General features: G+C 42.5%; 1 protein-coding gene across 3 annotated transcripts in view; it reads left to right on the forward strand.

Annotated features, from left to right (window-relative positions):
- Positions 1-2001: 2001 nt before the first annotated feature.
- RASL10B (RAS like family 10 member B) overlaps positions 2002-17534 on the forward strand; it is a 215214-nt gene continuing 199681 nt past the window's right edge. Inside the window, exon 1 of one of the 3 annotated variants that reach the window (XM_077296262.1) lies at positions 2002-2092. The gene's annotated coding sequence lies outside the window, so the exon portion shown is untranslated. The remainder of the gene's footprint in view (positions 2093-17534) is intronic. The other 2 variants (XM_077296264.1, XM_077296263.1) reach the window with 2 other exon arrangements.

A 17534-nucleotide genomic window follows, 5' to 3' on the forward strand; every position in this document is an offset into this window, starting at 1 on the left:
TACTGTATAATGACCACACATGATGCTCCATACTGTATAATGGCCACACATGATGCTCCATACTGTATAATGACCACACATGATGCTCCATACTGTATAATGGCCACACATGATGCTCCATACTGTATAATGGCCACACATGATGCTCCATACTGTATAATGGCCACACAGTGCTCCATACTGTATAATGGCCACACAGTGCTCCATACTGTATAATGGCCATACATGATGTTCCATACTGTATAATGGCCACACATGATGCTCCATACTGTATTATGGCCACACAGTGCTCCATACTGTATAATGGCCACACAGTGCTCCATACTGTATAATGGCCATACATGATGTTCCATACTGTATAATGGCCACACATGATGCTCCATACTGTATAATGGCCACACAGTGCTCCATACTGTATAATGGCCACACAGTGCTCCATACTGTATAATGGCCATACATGATGTTCCATACTGTATAATGGCCACACATGATGCTCCATACTGTATAATGGCCACACATGATGCTCCATACTGTATAATAGCCACACATGATGCTCCATACTGTATATTGGCAGCACATGATACTTCGTACCGTATAATGGCCACACATAGCTACTCCTACACACGCGGCTGTGCTCCGTACACACGCGCTTTGCTCCATACACCTCGTACACACGCGGCTCCGCTCCGTACACCTCGTACACATTTAGCTCCGCTCCATACACCTCATACACACACGGCTCCGCTCCATACACCTCATACACATTCAGCTCCGCTCCATACACCTTTTGCCTTTTGAAAATATTTTTTATAATTTTTTTTATTTTTTCTCTGGCGCCCCCTTAGGGTCGGCACCCTAGGCGGCCGCCTAGTTCGCCTATACGTTCGGGCCGGCCCTGCTAGCAGCGTTTTTTTTCCATTGCTGCAAATACCGCATTTACCGGATCGCGGCAAAGCCGCAAGTGCCACACATGTCCACAGTCCCATAGGGAGTGAATGAGGCTGAACGCAGTGTTGCCGTCAGTGATCTGTTACGCGGCAGATGTGGAAAAACTGCCGTATCTGCTGCAAAAGGCGACTTTCACATCAGCGATTTTTGCCAAAGTCACTGCCGATAGTGTCATACTCACCAATGAGGGGAGGCAGCACTAAAAGTGCCTAGGGCAGCAGAAACTCTAAATACGGCCCTGCCTGCAGACAAAGACATTTCACATGCTATCTGAACTTGCAGTGTCAGTGTGCAGGCAGAGCTGAGGATTCAATACAGGCACCAATCATCATAACGGGAGGGGTGGAGGATGGGAACTGAGGGGGCGAACGGAGCACTTCGCCCACGGCCACACCAAGCCCCCTCGCATATGTAATACAATGGTTTTTACATAAAATAAGTAATATCTGCACCACATTTAGAATGTTATAGGACTAAATCCCATAGATGAATGTATAAATGGCTTAGTTTCAGGTTTGGGGGTGACACCCCCCCTTTATTGATTAGAGAGGGAATTGTTGCTGACCCCATTTATCATCCAGAATTCGTGCCTGCACTACTTTCTGTATGTGCACTCATACAAGCCTGTCATGTCTGACAACAATCCTCCTTCGTCCTTATATGTTTGTATAAAACGTGCACAAATCTAAGTCCGTGCTGCAGAAACAGCTGTGCCCCAGAAACGTCCACTACAAACCTGCAGTGTGAACGTAGCCCTAGAGTGAGATGACGCTGCACATGTGGGGACCACAACCACAACCAGTCCAGTACGCCATGATGAGGGCAAGTGGCACCCGCCGGCACCGGAGGATCCCTGGCTCTAGGTAACTGGCCCAGGACCAGCATTTCTCACTGAGGCAAGGTGACTTGGAATAACGCGCTGAGCGCTGACAACCCCAGTGATAGCAATAATCACTCAGGTGCCGGCACAGTTGTCAGGAGAGCGGCGCCTCTGTAGGACCCCGCGGAGCCGTAGTCAAGGCTGATTAGGCCACGCCCACGTGCCAGCCTCTTACTCAGGGGTGGGCGGAGACTCCGCTTAGATGGCTGAGGACACACAGAGGCAGCAGGTGCGGCCGGAGCGGGGCTGAGGTGACGGCTCCAGGTAAGCGCGGGGTTAACCCCTTCACGCCCCGGGGGGAGACAACTGCAGAGCTGGATTTCCATGTACAGCAGCGTCGCCTTTAACCAGTGCTAAGTGTAGCGGCGCTCATTCCCTGGCGGGCGCTGCAGCGTGGGTAACCCTTGCGCTGCCGGAGCTTCCTTGCGCTGCGCTGAAGCAGGACATGTGTGCAGCCTTGTCTCGTTCTCTGGTAGAAAACATTGCGCTGTTAACCCCCCAGTTACCGGCGGGATGTGTGGAGCTGTCCGCGGTGCTGTTCGCTGGAGAGAACCTGGTGCTGTTGTCCTTGTGTCTCCCGCTCACACCGGGGTCTCACATGGCATGGGAGCTTGTGTTTGGGGGTCTGCGGATGAGCCTGGCTCCCACATCCCCTATAATGTCAGGAGCATGTGTAATCCCCCACAGGCAGTGTTACCTGGCTACAGTGTGACACCATGGAGGACTGGCTCACCTGGGGCCCCTAATGGGATGTGCCCACCATGCCCACCTGCAGTCATGGGCACTGGCTGCACATACACTTTACTTCATGTTCTGCAAGTGATTGGGATTTATACAGAAATCAGCGCAGACTGGGGAAATCTAAACTCCCAAATTGTCGCCCTCTGGGCTGTGCCAAGCCCACAGCATGGTTGGCGCAGCTTCCTATATGTCTATGCGGATCTGTGGGGCCAATATTCCTGTACCTCGTCTGGTTCTACAGATCGTCCATTATGTGATGTAGTGGATAATTAATGTGGCATTTTATTACCTCCATTCCCCTCTGCAGTGCTGTCATCTGGTGCGGCGAGTAGTGCCGAAGCCTGCCATCTGAATGCATTGCTGGTAATGGGTGAGCTGTCAGCGACCCATCACATGTGCCGGGCAGGCCCACGGGTTACTTAAAATGAAAAACAAAATGAATATTCAATCAAGATGATAAAACAGTGTTGTTTTTATTTTAAAGGGAACCTGTCACTTGAAAGTGATATTGATCCACCCGAAGGATGACTTAGAGGAGGAGGAGCTGATCAGAGTGATATGTAGGTTTCGGTAAAATTTGCATTTTATTTATTGAAATTTTATGTTTTGAAATACTTCGTGTTTGTATGCATATGAGTCCGGAGGCGATCCTATTCAGTGGTTGGCAATCCTTCCTGAGGACCGCCCACTGGACCCTTGCATAAAACACCAGGTATTTCAATTAATAAAATACAAGTTATACTCATTGTTCTCCAAAAAAAACCCCTATATATCATTCTGATCAGCTTCTTCTCTATTCTGTACTGTCCGCAGATCAGACTGCATGTGCAACGTGACAGGTTCCCGTTAAATCACATAAGTTAATCAATATCACTGCTGACATACTCATCAGTCAGCCATGTGCATCTGTATCTCTGTATATACAGTGGTTATACCAGGTGTATATATAATCAGATGGCTTCAAATGGTCTAATATATACCCAAAATAATTAGCGAATGTAGCTTTTTCTGAGCTGTAAATGGCATTTACCTGGTGATTTCATGTCGCTAGAACCCATGTATTTATTCATTGTGCCAGTGTCACCATGATGTATGTTTTGCATACGTTCTGGGCTTTATTTCTAATCCGTGCGCTATCCGGTGTCTTTATTGGATGAAAGTTCTGTGTACAAAGCCGGTGATTCACATGCTGGCTGCTGGGGAGATGCTGACTCACTGCCGCTGCGCCAGGTATGAGAAGCCTGAGGAATTGCTCAGGTAGTATCCATTAGTAAGACAATGAAGGTTTATGTAAGAAAGCATTGTGTCTCTAGAATGTAGATGACATTAAGTATCGCAATGAGGACACTGGAAAGCAGAAGTAGGGAAAGGATTATGCAGCTGCAGACTGCAGAGGTGAAAAGCTGCATGCAGAACACAGTCCTTGCCCCATTTAAATGTGTGTAAATGGCCGGAATAGAAATGTATTGGTCCCTGATCAGCGCAGTGTAATACAGTCCTCCGTCCCCTCTCATAATTCACGATCAAAGCATAAGTCTTTCCGGACAATTTGCTCTATAGATCATAACACTCTGAACCAGGATCAATAAATTATTCCCTTCCCATCCCTGTATTTAAAAGCTAGAGCCTTGGTCTAGTCTCCGGGGGGCCATTGTTCTTCTGCTGCAGCTTGGATACTATGAGTGTGTAATATTGTTATGTATTGATCTGGCAAGGATTGTCACTTTCTAGTTTCTCTGAAGGTCAGTGATAGGGTGACTGGTAGCAGACAAAATATTCCATTTATACTCATTTAAAATAACCTTGAATATTTTAGGGCAGCAAAATTCGGTACATAACTTCAGGCTATGGCACCACATGGCAAGGGTCAGTGCTTAATTGCCATTTGTTTCGGTCTGTTTTAGCTTTATTAGGCATAATTTTCTTAGCCTGTAGCTAAAGCTGATTTTTTTTTAACTACTTGTTATAAAGTTAGTATTTCAGCATAATTCATAGTGAACTATATATTTCAGTGCAATATACAGTGCTGTGCAAAAGTTTAAGGCAGGTGTGGGATAAAAATGTAAAGCAAGATGCTTTGAAGAAGTCATGCGATGAATATTTTTTTATAATTAAGTGTGTGCAGGCTTGGACTGGCCCACAGGAGAAGCGGGGAATCCTCCGGTAGGCCTCAGTGCAAGAGTGGACCACCACCCTCTAACATGAGTAGTACTTTGCACAACATATTTATGTATTACTTGAACCACTATGTACAGTCACATGCAACATCTTACCCATTTATCGTAACAATCTACTCAGTTCATTGCTATAAAAAGTTGTGATTGAGGATAATGTCACATTTGCATGTAGCAGAAAAGTGGGGTCTGGTGTTGGTTACTGGTGGGCCTTGGCACCCCAGTCTGACACTGAATGTGTGTATATGTGTATGGGGTGTATTGTGAATCTATTAATATGCTCACCTACTATCTCCTCCAGGATCCCATACCATCCTGGTCCTCTTCTCGGTGATGTCACCAGTCTGCAGACTGGCCAGGTCATACTGCACCCTGCGTGACACACCAGTGGCTTTTAATGTAAGCCTATGAAGCGTCAGAACGAGTCTCCATAGACTTACATTGTAAACGACACTTCCAACTCACACATAGAACATAGAATGAGCCAGATAGTCTGAAGAGCGGTAACGTCAATGAGAAGAGGAGCAGAACGGCCCTGGATCCCAGAGAAAATGGCGCTCATTGAGTATAATAATACACTGACAGTACACACTATACACATATGCACACATTTAGTGAACAAGTGACAACCTCTATGGTTGTCATAGCCGGATTGCTATTGTAATAATTATAGGGGATAACTCAGGAGACTCTTTGCGTGGAACAAGACAACTACAGGACACAGTTTTATAAGTGGTAAAGTCTATATTATCTCACAGTGATTCAAACAGGTGCAGAGAGAAACTCAAGTCCACAACACTTGGTGTAAATATTAAACGCAACTTATCAGTCTATAGGAAACTTCAGGGAAAATGCAATCAAGCAGAAAGTCTATGAAGCACAGTTATTCTTGAGGTACTTGACACGAATAAATACTTGTTTTAGTCCAGGCACAGATAGATATGCTTATTAGGCAGTTCAATTAATATCTTAGCTCAACCAGGGAGGCCTGGTTAATAGTCTCAGGTTATTGCAAATCAGCAACAGCTTACATGTCCAGCAAATGCAGATGGAAGTAAACACGAACAGCAGATGAAGGAGGATTACTGGAAACTTGTGTATGCAGCAGGAACTCAGAGCAGAGTAGCAGGATCACCACACAGGTTCACAGGAGCAGGTGTATAGCCAGGGAGCAATCAGAGGTCAGGAGCTGGATGCAAGGCAGAATTCTCTAGCACAGACTGAAGGCTGGGGTGGAGTTTTATAGCAGGAGACACAGTGCACATGAGACCAAAGACGCCATCTTGGAAAAGGGCAGTAATGCACAAAAGGTAAAAAATGTTTAGAGTCCTGACAGCTATGAGCGCTGACCACTGGGCCCAGCAACTCAACTATGCACAAAAGCATAGGAACTGGGGTACACAAAAATAGCAGCAAGTGCTCTGAACTGACGATATTTGGCTGTAACAGTAGGCAGTTCATTCACTGACAGCTGGTAAGCGGTATAATAATGAGTGTCTGCAGCCAACAGTGAAGCATGATCCAGGTTCTTTGCAAGTTTGGGGCTGCATTTCAGCCAATGGAGTTGGGGATTTTTTCAGGAATTATGGTTTCCTCAAGCTGAGAAATAAAGCCAGTAACAACATCAGGTGTCTGATTGGCTCGAAATATATTTTGCAGTAGGACAACCACTCCCAGCAACATCATCAGGTCTGTCTAGGGTTACTTGAAGAGAAAAAATTATTTTCACAAGCCTACATTCACAGGTCTGTGGTTGGTTCTCCAAAATGTTTGGAATAAGCTCCCTTCCTAATTCCTTCAAAAACAAGTGTACTTAGAAGAATTGATAAGTTGATGCTGTTTTCAAGGCGAAGGAAAGTCACACTAAATATTTGTTAGATTTAAATTTCTTTCATGGTTTTCTCTTTGCATTTTATGGAGTAGAGACATAACTATGCAAGCAGTGGTCAGGGCATACATAGGATAGACACGAAGAAGGCCAATTTCAGGGGTCTGTGAAATACAGACAGCGCTCACATTGCAATACACAGCCCAACCACTGGGTGTCCTGACCTGAGATAAGTGACTTAGATCAGTTAGCTCAAGCCATGAAACCTGGTGGTCAGTCAGGGTATTGCAAGCGTGGTCCATGTGTGATGGAAGTGTGACCCCGCCCTAGGGAAATGTACTGAATTTGTGCTACAGGTGAAGTAAATCCAAGCTTCCTCTGCCACAGAGGCAAGTCATAAAGATGCTTCAAGACTAGTGATGAGCGAGTATACTCGTTGCTCGTGTTTTCCCGAATACGCTCGGGTGACCTCCGGTTATTTGTTAGTGCTCGGAGATTTAGTTTTCATCTCCACAGCTGCATGATTTACGGCTGCTAGACAGGCTGAATACATGTGAGGAATGCCTGTTTGTTAGGGAATTCCCACATGTGTTCAGGCTGTCCAGCAACCGTAAATCATGCAGCTGTGGAGACGAAAACTAAATCTCCGAGCACTACAAAATACTCGGAGACCACCTGAGCAACGAGTACACTCGCTCATCACTATTCAAGACCTGTGGATAGAGACTTGCAGTCCATGTGGACTCCATACTCTCTCATTTATGGTCTTATTTTTGTCTTGAAGACTTCTCTTCATTTAGAAAGTTGCTTGTAGTGCCACTGGGGACACCTATAAGACATGAACTGGTGGGGCTCTTTTTAGGGCTCTTTCTCACTTGCGTGAAATACGTCCGAGTCTCGCAGGTTAAAACCCAGCTCTGCCGCCGGCACTCCAGAGCGGAGCGTGTGGCCGTACAGCAATACATGGAGCTGCACGCTCTGCTCTGGAGTGCCGGCGGCAGAGCCGGGTTTTAACCTGCGAGACTCGGCCGTATTTCACGCAAGTGAGAAGGAGCCCTTAGACAAATGCAAACAGGTATAGTCCAGCTCACCTTACTTGAGGCTTTCAATTATTCTCAACATGTAAATGCCACTCCTGCCCCTTGTGGCCAAAGACTGCATAGAAAATAGACAATTTTCCAGCCCATTCTTGATTTCCTACATGCTTCAGATTAAAATATAGTCTTTAATCATCCATGCTAAAATACTTTTTTAATCTGAAACGAGTAGAAACAACATTATGCTTGGATTTATTATGAGTGCCAATTTTTACGATATGGAATAAAAGTTTTTTAAATGTTTTAATCAAGAATCGTCTGAATATGTTCTATTTGTTACGCTCTTTTTAGATCAAGTTTTTTTTTAAAAAGTGCCTTAATTCATTTAGTTTGTTAGTGGACAATAGCGTGCCCTGAATGGATGAACATGAAGTCTCATGATAGCGAATAAAAGAAATGGTGCTGACTGTGATAGATACACAGATGGACAGATACAGGGCGCCTGTCCCCCATACCGCCTATATGGGTGACTAATTTTTTGCTTTTTCATTTAATTCAAGTGCTGCTTCTGTTTTTTTACTTTTTCAATAGACAGACACATATGCTTGTTGTAGGAATTTGGTTGAAAATAAACATACACATAAATGGATAACAGCCTTTTATAGAAAATTATTTTCAAAGCTTCTAACTGTACCTGGACTAAGGTTATACTATGTTGTGCCACAAGGCTATGCAGCAAGGCCTAGAATTAATGTAACATTTGGTCTAGAAGTTAATATTATCCACATAATAGCCTCTTCATATTACCGTATTTTCCTTACTTTATATTTTAGATATGCAGAACATGCGCCTGTTTTCAATTGTGCTACTGATATTTATTTGTATGCACAGAGCTGTCCTCTTACTTGCTGGGATATGGTGCTGGTATACAAAGGCAGCTCTCAGCGAGAGTGAGTGCAGCTGTACATGCTCAATAAGCGTTTATGGCATCACAGCATTCACTAAGCTTCTGAAGAAAACTTTTGTCACGTGCAATGCAGGTGCACACTATTGTCTCTTGTGTTGCCATTCTGGATGAATAGTTAACCCAAGCTAGGTCATCACCAGGTGTAATGTTTTTTTTTTTCCTATCATTGCATATAATATTTATATATTAGGTTTCTGGAAATATTTATATAAAACCAACTATTTCTAAATTCTGGAATGCAATTTATCTGTGACTTTGGAAAAAATCTACATGTACTTTTGTGCCTCTAAAGCACAGGCTGTCCTAGAAGTGCACACAAGCTCTCCTAGAAGTGCACACAAGCTCTCCTAGAAGTGCACACAGGCTCTCCTAGAAGTACACACAGGCTCTCCTAGAAGTGCACACAAGCTCTCCTAGAAGTGCACACAAGCTCTCCTAGAAGTGCACACAGGCTCTCCTAGAAGTGCACACACGCTCTCCTAGAAGTGCACACACGCTCTCCTAGAAGTGCACACACGCTCTCCTAGAAGTGCACACAGGCTCACCTAGAAGTGCACACAGGCTCTCCTAGAAGTGCACACAGGATCTCCTAGAAGTGCACACAGGCTCTCCTAGAAGTGCACACAGGCTCTCCTAGAAGTGCACACAAGCTCTCCTAGAAGTGCACACAAGCTCTCCTAGAAGTGCACGCAAGATCTCCTAGACGTGCACGCAAGCTCTCCTAGAAGTGCACGCAATCTCTCCTGGAAGTGCACACAGGCTCTCCTAGAAGTGCACACCCGCTCTCCTAGAAGTGCACACAGGCTCACCTAGAAGTGCACACAGGCTCTCCTAGAAGTGCACACAGGCTCTCCTAGAAGTGCACACAGGCTCTCCTAGAAGTGCACACAAGCTCTCCTAGAAGTGCACACAGGCTCTCCTAGAAGTGCACACAGGCTCTCCTAGACGTGCACACAAGCTCTCCTAGAAGTGCACACAGGCTCTCCTAGAAGTGCACACAGGCTCTCCTAGAAGTGCACACAGGCTGTCCTAGAAGTGCACACAGGCTCTCCTAGACGTGCACACAAGCTCTCCTAGAAGTGCACACAATCTCTCCTGGAAGTGCACACAGGCTCTCCTAGAAGTGCACACAGGCTCTCCTAGAAGTGCTCACAAGCTCTCCTAGAAGTGTACACAGGCTCTTCTAGAAGTGCACACAAGCTCTTCTAGAAGTGCACACAAGCTCTTCTAGAAGTGCACACAAGCTCTCCTAGAAGTGTGCGCAAGCTCTCCTAGAAGTGCGCACAGGCTCTCCTAGAAGTGCACACAGGCTCTCCTAGAAGTGCACACAGGCTCTCCTAGAAGTGCCCACAAGCTGTCCTAGAAGTGCACACAGGCTCTCCTAGAAGTGCAAACAAGCTGTCCTAGAAGTGCACACAAGTTCTCCTAGAAGTGCACACAAGCTGTCCTAGAAGTGCACACAAGCTCTCCTAGAAGTGCACACTATCTCTCCTAGAAGTGCACACTGTCTCTCCTAGAATTGCACACAAGCTCCCCTAGAATTGCACACAAGCTCCCCTAGAATTGCACACAAGCTCCCCTAGAAGTGCACACAAGCTCTCCTAGAAGTGCACACTCTCTCCTAGAAGTGCACACTGTCTCTCCTAGAATTGCACACAAGCTCCCCTAGAAGTGCACACAAGCTCTACTAGAAGTGCATAGGAGATACAATTACCCATGTATAAGTAAACTGGGAAAACGAGGCTGAAGGCAATAATATAAAATAAAATAATTTTTAATGAAAATATTTAAAAAAATTTTTTTTAGCATATAACAGGAAATGTTCATAAAAACAATGTATGCTGGGAACAAACTATTGGCAGGACGGAAAATCATGCACAAATGTCTAAAGATATATCATGACATCTATAGCTAAGGAATGCACCAAAAAATAATAAATAAATAACAAATGCTCAATAAATATTAAATAGTAACAGCATCAAAACAAGGGAACGTGAAAACCAATTTCCTACGTCCCTGTGCGGCACACACCGCATAAGAATTTAGAAAAATGCTATAATTGCCCATATACCACTAATCCGCTATGAAAATAATCACATTATAAAGCAACTAATAAATATGGGGTTTGAGGGGCACAAATGAAAAAACACAAAGTGCCAATAATAACCCTAGCATTTAATGTGAATGTGCACGGTGCAATGGTAAAGTGGACCGTGCACAAGGGTATGTAGACTCACATAGATAGGTGTCCAATGCCAAGAATGTTCCACAGCGACCCCGACAGCGCCTGACCGGCTTCCTCAAATAGGGGGCGTACCTACGGTACGTTTTTTCATTTGTGCCCCTCAAACCACATCCGCTTTAGCAGGTTTGCTTTATGATATTGAAACATTCACTTTAGAAATGTTTTAGTGCGCATAGGAAATTAGTTTCCATGTTTTTGCTGGCTATGCGTACACCTGTTATTCCACATTACTTGGACAGGATAGCAGCACTCAGAGATATTTATTAGTTGCTTTATAATGTGATTATTTTCATAGCGGATTAGTGGTATATGGGCAATTATAGCATTTTTCTAAATTCTTATGCGGTGTGTGCCGCACAGGGACGTAGGAAATTGGTTTTCACGTTCCCTTGTTTTGATGCTGTTACTATTTAATATTTATTGAGCATTTGTTATTTATTATTTTTTGGTGCATTCCTTAGCTATAGATGTCATGATATATCTTTAGACATTTGTGCATGATTTTCCGTCCTGCCAATAGTTTGTTCCCAGCATACATTGTTTTTATGAACATTTCCTGTTATATGCTAAAAAAATTTTTTTAAAATATTTTCATTAAAAATTATTTTATTTTATATTATTGCCTTCAGCCTCGTTTTCCCAGTTTACTTATACATGGGTAATTGTATCTAATATGTATTTATTGAGGTATGCACAACAGTTTCTATTGACACATGATAAAAACTAGAAGTGCATAGGGCCTACCATTTCATGCAGAGGTATAGTTCAGTTTTGTATTTTTCAGACCTGCACAAATACATGCCAACTACATTTTTGTGCATATGTGAAAAACATGATCACTGCCAGGATTGAGGCCAGACAGTGTCTACAGTGACTCCATCGGCTTCATTCAAGTGAGTGGTTCTATCGGGGATCTGTTGTGGGTTCTGTCAGAATCCCCCCAAAAACTGTATTCCAATAGGAACCCCACCGTAGTGCTTGGTGGAAATCCCTGTATTAGTGTGAACCTAGGCTTACATAGATATGATTGCAACTTTGTATCAAAGTGCTTAACTACTGCAAATCACTTTCTCTATGAACAGCAAAGGAACTACCAGAAAGAAGACATTGACAAATTCCCAAACAGCCAGTTTGCAATGTTTGAATCGGTATACAATGGTTGGCCCTGCATTTTGTGCTGACAGCCTTATTTCTCTAACTAGAACACATATACGGTAAGTTGAGTATGCCATAGGAAAATATATTTTCCGCGCAGTTTTTAAGCTGTCAATCAGAGAACGTGAAAAAGAAAAGGAACCTGAATGATCTTGCCAATAATCTGAAGCCAAGCACCTGGGTCTGTCAATGAAAGTAAGAGGCGTTGTAAATTCTCTTCTATGGCGCCGTAGTCTAAAAAAACATAGGACGTGACAGCAAAGGAAAATGTGAGCATACAGTTTAATGTTCTCACAGAAGCCCATTAACAAAGAGATTCAAATTACAGGTTTTCTAACCAAATTGTGTTATGATATCATATTAAGTGTGTGTGATGGTTTAATAATTAGTTCTAAGCTGCTGCTTGAATGGAAATAAATTATTGATGACCTAGGTTGTACTGCGAGCTTGACATTCGGGAGCATTGCAGATCCTTTTAAGCCATTACCATTCTATGAAACAGCCGGGCTCCTGAATAACTTTAGAGAGTTGACCTGTAAAAGTGGATAAGTGGGCTAAAATATATTGGTATTAAAGGGTGGTTCAACATGTATATTATAGGAATAATGCCACGTGCACGTGCAGCATCCAATAAAACCATATTTCTTTTTGTTCTGGTTGTTGTATGAACATAGATATTGCCCCACACTCTTCTATGGGTATTATTTTCTGGATATAAACAGCATGAATCTGTCCTATGGCCGTATGTGGTGTGTTCTTTCTTTTTTTTTACTTCCATGTTGCAAGAACTGACTATGGCATGCATGGTTTCCTTTTTTTAATAACTACTCAATTTCTTCCTGACTCCCAGGATTTTCATTGATTTTAGGATGAAGGCGCAACAGCAGTAGTTTAGTGCTGCTGCTCCTCCTGCACACCTTGTGGCCTAGAGCACTGCTGTGCAGGTAAAAAGCCAGACAGACCCCTTTAAGGGCACTGCGTGATGGATACATATTCTGCATTATCCCATTTTAAGATTGTGAGATTGGATGGAGGCGTTTGTAAACAACAATTTTCAAGTTTTGCCACAGATTTTCAATGGGATTTAGGTCTAAACTTTGACTGCGCCATTCACACACATGAAAATACTTTCATCTAAACCATTCCATTGTAGCTCTGCCAGTATGTCTAGAGTTGTTGTCCTGCTTGAAGGTGAACCTGCGCCGCAGTTTCAAGTATTTTGCAGCCTCTAACAGGTTTTCTTCCAGCATTACCATGTATTAGCTTCAGCTACTCTTTAACTCTTATCAGCTTTCCTGTCCCTGCTGAAGAAAAGCAAGCACCCCCACAACATGTTTGACTGTAGGGATGGTGTTTTCAGAGTGATGTGCAGTGTTTTCCACCACACATAGCATTTTGCATTTAACCTAAAAAGTTTTAATTTGGTCTCATCTGACCAGATCACCTTCTTCCATATGATAGCTGTGTCTCCTACATGGGTTTTTGCAAACTGCTGTTCTTCCATAAAGGCCAGATTTGTGGAGTACACTATTAATGGTTGGCCTGTGGACAGATTCTCCCGCCTGAGCTGTGGATCTCTGCAGTTCCTCCAGAGTAACCATGGGCATCTTGACTGCTTCTCTAGTGCTGTACTTCCTTGTCAGTATAGGTGGATGGCCATGTCTTGGTAGGTTTGCGGTTGTGTATTTTTGGATGATGGATTGAACAGTGCTACATGAGATGTTCAGTGCTTGAGCTATTTTTTTATAACCTAATCCTGCTTTACTCTTCTCCACAACTTTATCCCTGAACTGTTCGGTGTTTTCCTTGGTTTTCACAATGCTGCTTATCCCTAATGCTCTCACACAAACCCTTGAGGCTTTCACAGAGCATCTGTAGTTATACCGATAACAAATTACACACAGGTCGACTCAATTTACTAATTATATGACTTCTGGGGGAGAGGGGGTAATTAGTCAGTCAGAATTTTATTTAGGGGTATCAAATGGAAAGAAGCTGAATACAAATGCACATCACAATTTTAATATTTATATATTAAAACTAATTAGAAAGTCATCTATCATTTCCTTTCCACATCACATATACTTGCTACTTAGTGTTGTTGTATAGGGATGAGCGAGTATACTCGTTGCTCGAGGGGTCCTCCGAGTATTTGTAAGTGCTCGGAGATTTAGTTTTCATCGCCGCAGCTGAGTGATTTACATCTGTTAGCCAGCATAAGTATATGTGGGGGGTTGCCTGGTTGCTAGGGAATCCCCACTTGTACTTATGCTGGATAACAGATGTAAATCATTCAGCTGCGGCGATGAAAACGAAATCTCCGAGCACTAAAAAATTCTCGGAGGACACCCGAGCGTGCTCGTGAAATCTCGAGTAACGAGTATACTCACTCATCACTATTGCTGTATCATATAAAAAATAGATTTAAGTTTGTGGGTGTAACATGATAAAATGTTGAAAAATACTTTTTTCAAGGCACTGTAAATGTGTCAAAATGCAGATTCTTCTTCCTCCTCTTCTTCCTCTTCTTCCTCTTCCTCCTCTTTCTCTTCTTCTTTCTTCTCTTGTTTGTTGTACCATATGTGGGAAAATTGGAATATTGTTGGGGGTTATATACAATTAAAAAAAAGTCTGATTGAAAAAAAAAAATTCAGATAATAGAGAAAAAAAATTGAATTTCTCTGTAATATAGGGTATATAGAATTACTATGTGGCATGCATTTGTTAGGACATATTTTAGGTTATATTTGTTGTATTTTATGTCTTGCAATTCATTATAAGTTTATTTATGTAGACATAAATTTGTTAAAATTGAAATGATACTATGGTCCAATGTTCTAGAAAACTGTGAAAGTGACGATTATGGACTTGATTTAGCTGAAATGTTTTTCTGAAGGACAGGTACGTGTGAGGTCAAAGACGATGGTATTGTTAGGTCTAAACTTTGTAAACTACTTCAAGTCCCTGCTCTAATCAAGAGAGAATATTTCCTAGTCACCATGGAAACTGGGTAACTGCAGTTTGGCCAGCTCTCATTAAAACTATAAAACAAGTGCTATTTGTTTATCATTATGTTTTTGAAGAATGCACAATCAAGGATGGGCCGAACGACAAAATGAAATGCATTATATAGAACTTTTTTTGTTTGTACAATTTGGGTTTTTATTTACATTTTTTTTCTGCGTTCTCTCCAAAGCCATTGGGCTTTATCAGTGTTACTAGATTATTCATAAACCACTTTAGATCTTTAGAGAGCCTTGTCCACCCTGCTGGAAATATCCCTTGCATGCTGGTATGTGGTAGATCTGGCTGGGATTAATCATCACAGGCTGAGTCTCATCTCATCTCTACATGTGTTTCATGTGAACATAAGCGCACCTGTAGTTATCGTCCTCAAAATTTGGCCTCAGGGACCGATTTCCTGTTTATTATTTATTGCTTTGTGTTCCCATTTTAATAAATTTAGTTTAATTTATGTTACTGTTAGTCTGTTTCTCTACTCTAAGTAAATTTTGATTGATTTACATAGACTTTTGGATAGAATGTTTTTAGTTACAGAAATTTCTGAGCAACGCTAAAGAGTTTCAATAAAGCCCATGTACACATTATTGATTAAGCTAATGCACCTTATTTGATGAATGTAGTTCGGTTGCACTTGTCTGATCACCAAATCACCTCTTCATTAGTATTCTGCTAGCACTATAGGGGCTGAAACTTAATTTTTCTCCTTCCTAGCATGTAGTTTACTGGTTACTGTTGTCAAATGGTTTGCCTGCCCTAAACTGAAAATCTGTCAGTAATTCCTGTATGTAGTTTGACAGACAGGAAAGCAGGAGCAAGAGAGAGACAGGAGAGCAGGAGCAGATAGACAAAGAACTAACTTCCTCAAATTTGTCTCATTGTCTACTGTCAGAGACTGATTACACTTGGCAACATACAGTGAAAAGCATGTTAAGGGGTTAAGAAAACACATGGAGAGCTATTCATCAAAGCTGTTACGCCAGTAAACCGGAATAAACGCTTTGAAAAGACATTTTGATGGAATATGGAGCTGTGCAAAAATTTTGGGATTTTTGGTGTTTTCACACAAATTTAAAGCTCAAAATGAGAGTAGCTGGGGAGGAGCCAAGATGGGGCATCGCTAAGCGAAATTCCACTAAAGTGACCGTGTTTTTTGCACCAAGAATGCTACTCCAGTCCCTGACTTTTGTATATGGGATGGACCCCACTCCATCTTAAAACCACCATAACTACAGTAAACCTAGGCACTAAAATAAATACACAAAACACGTTATTTTGGCTGTCAAAATGGCCACAGCTTTTATTTAAATCACAGGATTAAACAATCACAGTAGGAGTCAGGTTAAGTGCTAGTACATTGGGATTCATAAGTGCTGTGAGATCCCCAGCTGTCTGTCATAAAGCACCAGGACAGACAGCCATAAAGGGACGGCACACACTGGCTTGCCATTCAAGCAGAGCCAGTAAACTTTCAGGGCACCAATGACCATATTATCCGCACTCCTGTGCTTAACCACTATGCCCGCCCCTCATTGACGATACCATTACAATGTCCTTGAGGCTGGCCACCAAAGCCGAGCCTGTTCACCAACATGAGGTTTTTACCTCCTCTATTAAAATGAGTCCACCTTAACTTGTCTGCAACTTCCACCTGACTCTTAAACCACCACCAGCGAGGCCATTTGACACCTTGAATGGACTCGACCCCCATAAACCATGCCTAATAAAGTCATCAACCAGTTTTACATGCTATGGAAAGACTGTGCATACAAGTAACAAAATTCCAGGGTTACGACAGATTAATTTTTTATTTTTTCCAAAGGAACTTTATTAAATTTTGTATTTAACCGGGAAGGGTAAACGAGGGAGGGAAGGAAGGGAGGGAGGGATATGAGGATAGGGAAAGACCCCTATACAGTAGGGGAGACAAGCAGACATTTAGATCAGTAGAATTTAACATGGTAAATGTAGCATAAAAATAATACTTAAGAATGGGTTAAGTAAAATATGCAAAGACCAGAATAATATATGTAGCTCTCTAAACTATGTAATAACGGATGATTGTATCAACTTTAAAGGTGCAGTAGGCTATGAAATAACTAAATTAGTTTAGGCCAGCAGCTGAATTTGTAACTAATACTGCATATTAAAATAAGTAACCGCTTAATAAATCTTGCTAAAATTTGGTAACCAAAATTTGCGTAGCTGATGGAAAAAAAATGACAGCCTGTCAAGGTAGGACCATCTTTGATGGTCCACAGACTTATTGGGCAACAAGTTCGGTTCAATCACATGTTGTGATCTGGACTATACAAAGAGAAGAGAAACATTCAAAAATTTAGTTTGGGTTTGGAAGTAGGGTCAGAAGAAGATCCGGGATGTCCTATACCCGCACGATTTAGAAAGTCCATCGCCTCTGCTGGAGAAGTAAAAGTACGCCATTTTGCCGCAAAGAGGAATCTTAGACTAGAGAACTGGTGCCAGTTATATTGCATTCCAGCCTGTTGCAGTCTATTGGTGGCGAACTGAAACAATTTA

The sequence above is a fragment of the Ranitomeya variabilis genome, chromosome 3 (genome assembly GCF_051348905.1).
Source record: "Ranitomeya variabilis isolate aRanVar5 chromosome 3, aRanVar5.hap1, whole genome shotgun sequence".
Lineage (NCBI taxonomy): Eukaryota > Metazoa > Chordata > Amphibia > Anura > Dendrobatidae > Ranitomeya > Ranitomeya variabilis.